The sequence below is a fragment of the Leopardus geoffroyi genome, chromosome C1, assembly GCF_018350155.1.
Source record: "Leopardus geoffroyi isolate Oge1 chromosome C1, O.geoffroyi_Oge1_pat1.0, whole genome shotgun sequence".
In the NCBI taxonomy this organism is placed as follows: domain Eukaryota; kingdom Metazoa; phylum Chordata; class Mammalia; order Carnivora; family Felidae; genus Leopardus; species Leopardus geoffroyi.
The window spans coordinates 176,079,878-176,088,055 of NC_059328.1; positions in this window are offsets into that span (position 1 = coordinate 176,079,878).

Here is an 8,178-nt window from a genome sequence, read left to right on the forward strand (position 1 = left end):
TTCTTGCTGGCAACCACCAAATCTGTTCTCTGCATCGATGGGATTTTTTTTTTTTTGTATGTTTGCTGTGTTTTTTTAGATTCAACATACAAGTGAAATTATAAGGTATTTGTCTTTCTCTGTCTGACTTCTTGCACCTAGCATGAAACCTTCAGGTTTCATCCATGTTGTCACAGACAGCAAGAGTTCATTATTTTTTCCATCTGGGTAGTGTTCCATTGTGTATATACACACCACATCTTCTTTAGCCATTCATTCATCAGTGGACACTTTGGTTGTTTCTATATTTGGCTATTGTGAATAATGCTGCAATGAACATAGGGACACATACATCTTTTCAAATGAGTGGTTCTGTTTCCTTCAGATAAATACCCAGAGTGGAATTGATGAATCATATGGCAGCTCTATTTTTAGTTTCATGAGGAAATTCCATACTGTTTTCCATAGCAGGTATACGAGTCTACATTCCCAGCAAGAGTGCACAGGGTTTCTCTTTTCTCCACAGCCTTGACAATACTTGTTATTTCCTATCTTTTTGATAATAACCATTGTGACTGGTGTGAGGTGGTATCTCACTGTGGTTCTGATTTGCATCTCCTAATGATTAGTGATGTTGAACATGATCTTTTCCTGTGCCTTTGGCCTGACCATGAGGGCAGGATCCCGGCAACAGGAGAGTGCAAGGGTGGAGCCAGTGGTGCTAAAAAGGTACAGGGAAAGTGCAAAAATATTCCCTGCCAATGCCTTCAGCCCTGGAGAGAATTCCGACAGACCCTTGTCTCCCTGGAAGGTGCTGTAAGTGTAATCAATGAAACTCCTTCACGTATGGTGTAGATGCTTTTCAATCCACTGCTTTTGGGCTGGATCTCAGGGTGAATAACCCTGAACAGTCTAGCCAGAATGAAATATAAAACCAGATATAATGCAATTTTCAGCATCTTCGCGTCAGAAGTTCATGAGGTGGTGAAAGGTGATGTTTGAAAAATTATGGTTTTATTTGCATAATTCGTTAAATCTCCATATATGACCTTTTTATATAGCCTATTAGCTGCTCAAACATTTGACATTTCTTATTTGCTAAGTTGAAATAATCCAAGCGATGAATTTTCCATCCAATGACAATTGTTTTTGTCTAACTATCATTTTATTAGAACCAGAATTTACTCTGCTGTTGCTGTTTTACCCAGTGAACATTTGCATAATGCTAAACATTTGTTGTCCATGTCTTTTGTTCACACCCTTCAAATTCTTTTAGCCCTCTTCCCTCTTACTCATCGGTTGGCCTCACTGAAAAGATTTAGTTCTTTTCATCTGTTTGAATAAATCAATACCATATTTTTAACAGAACCTTTCTAATCTTCATGCATTATTCTTTGTATTTCCACCAACTTTTAGAAGACTTTCTGATACAAATGTACCCAGGATAATACTCAATGTGGTTTTACAAGAGAAATATAGAAACAATAATTATCATAACATTAATTATTCGAGGGCAAAAATTGGCTTCAAACAAGGGTTCCTTTATCAAACCGCATAATTAAGACAAACCTGTTCTCTATTACTTGATAGGGTTTGGCAGAGGAAGACTTTGAACTGTGAACTGAAGAAGAGAAGGGAAAGAATCACGAACAGATAGTTTACAGATGTGCTTCCTAGATTTTTGCTAGTGTACGCTGAAGTCACAAAAATAACTTATAATTGTTCCTTGAATTTCATATGCTCTTTTCTGTCAGCATGCAAAAGTTTCCCTTGACATAATTAATTTAACATTAAATCCTGCCTTCTCCCTCTTGTTTGTGAATGGAACAACCACACATATTGATCAATATTTGTCTTTGACCATCTAACATCCTTTTACACAATTGAGAGTAAGCACTAGGTACACAGAATTTCGTGGCGGCCTGTAGAACCTATGCATGAGTGGAGACTCAGACTTGGTGTGGTGGTTGCCTCTCAATTTCTCCTCCCAAATAAGTTTTACATGTTTGCAAAAAAGAAAACGTCACGTGCCAAGGTTGTGAATGCTCACTAGTGTAAAATTTGTGAAGCTTAAAATATAAGAGAATTTTAGAAAATATTCACCATACATTATGTGAAAAATACCCTCAACATAAGCATATTAAGTCTTGTTTAACAATATTTTAAAATGATTTAAAACAACAAAATATGGATTTTATTTTGTATAAAGCCTTTTCTAGGTGAAAAGACCTAATGAGACACAAATAAGAAGCTGACCCTCACTTTATTTATTTATTTTTAAATGTTTATTTATTTTGAGACAGACAGAGAGAGAGAGAGAACAAGCAGGGGAAGGGCACAAACAGAGGGAGAGTATCCCAAGCAGGCATCACGCTGTCAGCATAGAGCCTGATGTGGGGCTCGATCCCATGAACCGTGACTTAATGACCTGAGCTAAAACGAAGAGTTAGACACTTAACCTACTGAGCCTCCCAGGCACCCCAGCTGACCCTCAATTTAAAATGAATCAAAATCCACCCACTTGAGCATCTATGTCTACACAACTCTGCAAGACTGCTGGCTTTGTCTCTTGCTTTTAAGAACATTTTTGTCATTAGAATTAGTTCTCATAATTATACAACAAAGACAGATCTTTTTCTCCAGTGGTATAAATTTTGTAACTATTACTTTGGGGCAGAGGCCAAAGAGAGGCCTATTTTATTCTTTGTTAAACTTCAGCATGCTAGTGAACTAAGAGTTTTCCATCTTCACAGCCCAGAGAACATATTGCTAAAAATGAGACACAACTGCTATAAATTGCTTTACTCAACAATCATTTATTATAAATCTTCTTGGTACTTGGCACTAAATTAAATGCTGAGAACACAGGGGAACATAAACACATAAATACGTGCACACATACACCCTCCCCACTCAGTTTCTGTCCTGTGAGACTCTCAGTTTAGTCAGGAATATAGGCGCACAACCATATTATTTCAATACATGCAGAGCCTGGTACACAACAGTAAGATTTTGGACGGTGTTTTTAAGAAATGCAGAGTTACAGAATGATTTTAAGTTGGGAAGTTAAATGATCATGTTAGAAGTGGGGAAGATGGCTTTGTAACGCTAAAGATGCATTGGAGTAAGAGAGAGAAGAGGCATTACTTTAATCATACTGTCTTTATTTTTTATCTCAGAAGAGAAAAAAGAAAAGAAAAAGGAATGCAACAGAGAAAAGGGGGTGAAGCATCAAGGAGAGCTTTAGGGGTGGAAAGTAAGGTGGAATAATGTCATAGGAGAAAAAGCAGGAAAGAGGTAACAGGTAAAGGGGGAGGGGGAAGAGATGGGCATCATGTTCTTGCTGCTTTCTATGTGTCCATAGCCAGATTAAGGGGACAGAGAGCAGGGCACTCAGGCCACCCCTCTACTAGGGACTACCAAAACATGACACGAACAGGGCCAAATTGTAGTGGCTGCTAGTTAGCTAAAGTGTTTCCTTATAACTGCTAAAATATACATTGAAATGATATCTCACAAAGAAGGCAGAATCTTGACAAGAAATTAAAACTAACTAAATAAAACCCTCTTTACATTCATCAATCCTGCATTCATCATTATGTCTTTAATAATAACAGTTTGGTGGGACGAAAAACTATTAGCTTGCTTGCTCTACCAAATGATCAACTTTGCTGGGGATGCTCCATGTCTCTGTCAATCCCTGAATATGCATTTAGATATTTTCTCCTTTCTATAGGAACAAAGAAGGGAAAGCAGAGGCTAAAGAGGAGGAAGCTGTTTGGTGAAAGAGAAACATTGGATTTAGTCTAACCGCACATTAGTACAAAAGCATCCAATATAATTTTTGTTTTTATTTATTTATTTATTTTTAAAAAAAATTTTTTTTCAACGTTAATTTATTTTTGGGACAGAGAGAGACAGAGCATGAACGGGGGAGGGGCAGAGAGAGGGAGACACAGAATCAGAAACAGGCTCCAGGCTCTGAGCCATCAGCCCAGAGCCTGACGCGGGGCTCGAACTCACGGACCGCGAGATCGTGACCTGGCTGAAGTCGGACGCTTAACCGACTGCGCCACCCAGGCGCCCCTGGAGTCATTTTCCTTAATAAAGTTGATAGCTGTTTTCTCGCAGAAACATCAAAGTGGAAGAATAATATAATAAGAATAATATAAATGTACATTAACAAGGTTTTGGGATTCATTTGAGATTTAGAAGATCTGTTTAATGATCTTTTAAAGGTGAAATACTATATCTGATATTTCTTTTTGGATGTTATAACTCAGTAGCTGGAAGTTGAGGATTGAGTTATTAAAATAGCAGTAGATGCACTGGTGTTCCAACTATAGCTGCACTCTGAATACATATGAACTACAATCTGTGGAACAACTTTGCAACCCTGCCCTTAAATGTTTTTATGACTTGGGTTCTGTTCTTTTCATCTCTCAGATATTGCTTTGAATCCTTAGGAAATCATATTGATCTAGGAACACAATTACATATGTAACCATCATTTTAACATCTATTTATGAATTTTCTAGTCTGACAAGAGCTTTGCCTGTAAGATGCCACTATATGCAAGAAAAATATTTTTTATACTAAATTCTGATTTTAATTCAATAATCCACGCTACTGGAACACAGAACCAAATGCAAGAAATGGAGGTTTATATGGTGTGTACCTCCATGGAATCAATAATATCAATCTTGAGAATTTGACTTTATTATCACAGAGGTCTGTAGATAGATAGTAAATGCTGCTGTTTCCAAGGAGAAGTTAATCTGCCCATTTTAGTCAATCCACCTACAAAAATGAATAAAGGGCTAAGTCAAAGACAAAAAGCACCTCTATTAAGTCATAATTAGGTCAATCAGGATTAAACAAAGGAAAAAGACAAGTTTTCTTCATAGGTGGTCATAAAATCACAAAACAGAAAGAATATTTAGTTCAGCTTATAAGCATTATTCTTAACAGATTATGAAAATAATTTTGGAATTACCCCTTTGTAATTTTAAATGGCAATCGAATTTAGTTATTTTTGTAATTTAAATAGCATCACAGGGAAAAGAAAGAGAGCCAAAGTGGGTTTTTTTGTTTTTGTTTTTGTTTTTGTTTTTGTTTTGTTTTGTTTTTTTCAGCTCTAAGCACTGAAAATATTATGGTGTCCTGCTTTGGTTTAAAATCAAAAAGGAAAACAAGCCTAAATTATAAAGTAATTGTAAATTACAAAATGTTCTGATTTTTGCCCTGAAAGCTACTTCACAATTTTTGAAATATCAAAAATCAAATTATTTCAAAAATATTGCCAATGCCCTACATTGCTGCATGCAGTTGGTCTCCCTGTGGGTAAGACTAATGGTCATGCCAGGAGATGTTTTGCCAATTGGTCTGATGGTCTTTAAAGTCCCAATATAATATTTTTTATTTTGTTGGGAGAATGGGCACATGTGGTTATGAGAGTAGTAAGAATGGGGAGCTAGGAGAAGAATAACAACCTTATAACCTTCCCTTTGTTGCTGCTATTATACTTTTAATGAGAACCATTAGATGCTACTCATCCAGATGAAAACTAGCCACACATCAATTTCGTCACCCATTAACTTGACACGTCTCATTTTACAGCTCTCCACATTGTAAATGCTAGAAATCTGTAAAAGATGTCAATTCTTTTTTTTTCAGAACTTTTTTTTCAAATATGCTTATAAGCATGGGTAATATAATTTAAAAACCTGTAATCAGGGGCACCTGGGTGGCTCAGTGGTTTAAGGCTCTGATTCTTGATTTTGGTTCAGGTCATGATCTCACAGTCATGAGATGGAGTTCAGTGTCAGAGCTCTGTGCTCAGCTGGACCCGCCTGGGATTCTCTCCCTCCCTCTCTCTCTTGCCCCTCCCCTGCTCCTTTCTCTCTTTCTCTCAAAATAAGTACATAAACATTTTCAAAAAACCTATGGCCATTGGATATTAAAATTCAAATTCATGTGTTCTCTACATGTATCAGGTCTAGAACATGTTTTATTATGAATAGATAATGTAGTAAGAGCCCTCTTAGACTGAATTTGGTCAGTATTGCATTTCTAATGCTCTTTCCTTACTAGTTTTTGGTCTTAAATTTCTTCTTTTCTGACAAATTTGACCCTATTCAAATTTACTAATGAACCTAATATTTTCCTATTGAATCAGAAAGATAGGTTCATTGCATTTTACAATTAAAAAAAAAATTTCCATGGGAAAATGTGTGAGATTTTAAATCTCCATACTGTATATTCATGTACTTTCAAACCCCAATTCTTTTTGGCTTGCAATGTGAAAACTGGCTATTTGTGTTACATAATTTATCTGGGCAGGAATGCACACTGAGTAATAGCTATTATGTAGTTGATGACATCTAGGACCTGGGTCAGAGGATCTGAATTCCAGTCTTTTTCTGCCACATTTAGCTACATTAATTTGCATGATAACAGCCTCTTCACTCAATTTCCTTCTCTGTAAAAGATTAATAAATGCTAAAGTAACAGTAGCATGATAGTGATTTAAAAGGGCATATTACGATGATGTCATTCTGGAAATTTTAAGCACCCTAAACTCTAGCGGGAATTAAAGAAAAATAGATCTTTATGGTGGAACAATGGGCTAAAATTAAGAGATAATATTGCTGTATGTTGAACTCAGTTGCTATGGTAGAGAATACTGAGTCTTCAATTAGCTGATTATATGAAAAATACGTGGGGTTTTAGTTGACAACTGCATCCCTATAAGTGAAAAGCGTGATTTCATTGCTTAAAAAATCATGAAAGCTCATGTTGCATTGGTGGTCATATTGAAAACAACAGAACTCATTATCTGAAGAACTGAGATGTTGCCAGAATCACTGCAGCAAACTTTTAAGTGATTAGATGTTTCCCTGCCTTTAATAGCACCCACTTTCCAATTTCTTTCACACCAGCACAAAAGGATATTTTGAAATTTTAACACGACACTTTCCATCTTAAAATCAGTCTGTGGCTCTCTATTGCTTTAGGCAAAAGTGTACAAATTCATCAGCATGACATACATTCCCCTGGGGTAAGACTGCTGTTAATATCCTGGCCTCATCTGTGCCCACTGTCTCTGTTCCTCTCACCCTGGAGACACAAACTGAAACAAACTATCTTGTCACACCAGGGTGTCTCAGTTCCTCATGTCCTTACCCACTAGTGGATCCTCTGCCTGGATTTCTCCTCACCCTGTTCCGATCTTCACACTTGACTCAGTATCCTTGGAGTAATCCTTATTATCTTTCAAGATGCAATTTTTAAATTTTTTTTTAACGTTTATTTATTTTTGAGAGAGAGAGAGACAGAGCATGAACGGGGGAGGGGCAGAGAGAGAGGGAGACACAGAATCGGAAGCAGGCTCCAGGCTCTGAGCCATCAGCCCAGAGCACCACGCGGGGCTCGAACTCACGGACCGTGAGATCGTGACCTGAGCCGAAGTCGGACGCTTAACCGACTGAGCCACCCAGGCGCCCCTCAAGATGCAATTTAATCATCAATGTGCTTTAAGAACTACTTTGGGTTAAGTGAGCTCTCTTATGTTTATTTTTTTAAGGGGAAATTTTATTTATTTTTCTGTGGTAAGAACACTTATCATGAGATTTACCCTCTTAAATTTTACAGTGCACAATACCATATTGTTAAGTATAGGCACTCTATTGTACAGTAGATCTCTGGAACTTATTCATTTAGAATGACTAAAACTTCACACCCACTGAACAGCAACTCCTCACTTCCCACACCCCCCCCCCCCCGCAAAGCCCTGGCAACTACTATTGTATCCTCTACTGTGAGTTTGACTATTTTAGATACCTCCTATATGTGGAATCATATGGTATTTGTCTTTATGTTATACCCTGTCCTAGTGTTTATAATACTTACAGATGTTTTTCTGACTGCTATTTTGCAAGCCGTCATGTCTATCTCATTTCTTATAACCCTAGAATCCAGCTCATTCCCAAGCACACTCACAGTGCTAAATAAATGTGAATGTGTATGCGTTTTAAGATAAATGATGAATATATATCTGTATATGGATATGGATATACATGAATACATATGGAATGATATGGATATATATGGACAGGTATGAATATCCTTTGAGCAATAGTGGGCAGAATCAAAGAGTGTAAGTTGTATGGATAAATTGTACTGTAAATTTTCAAAAAT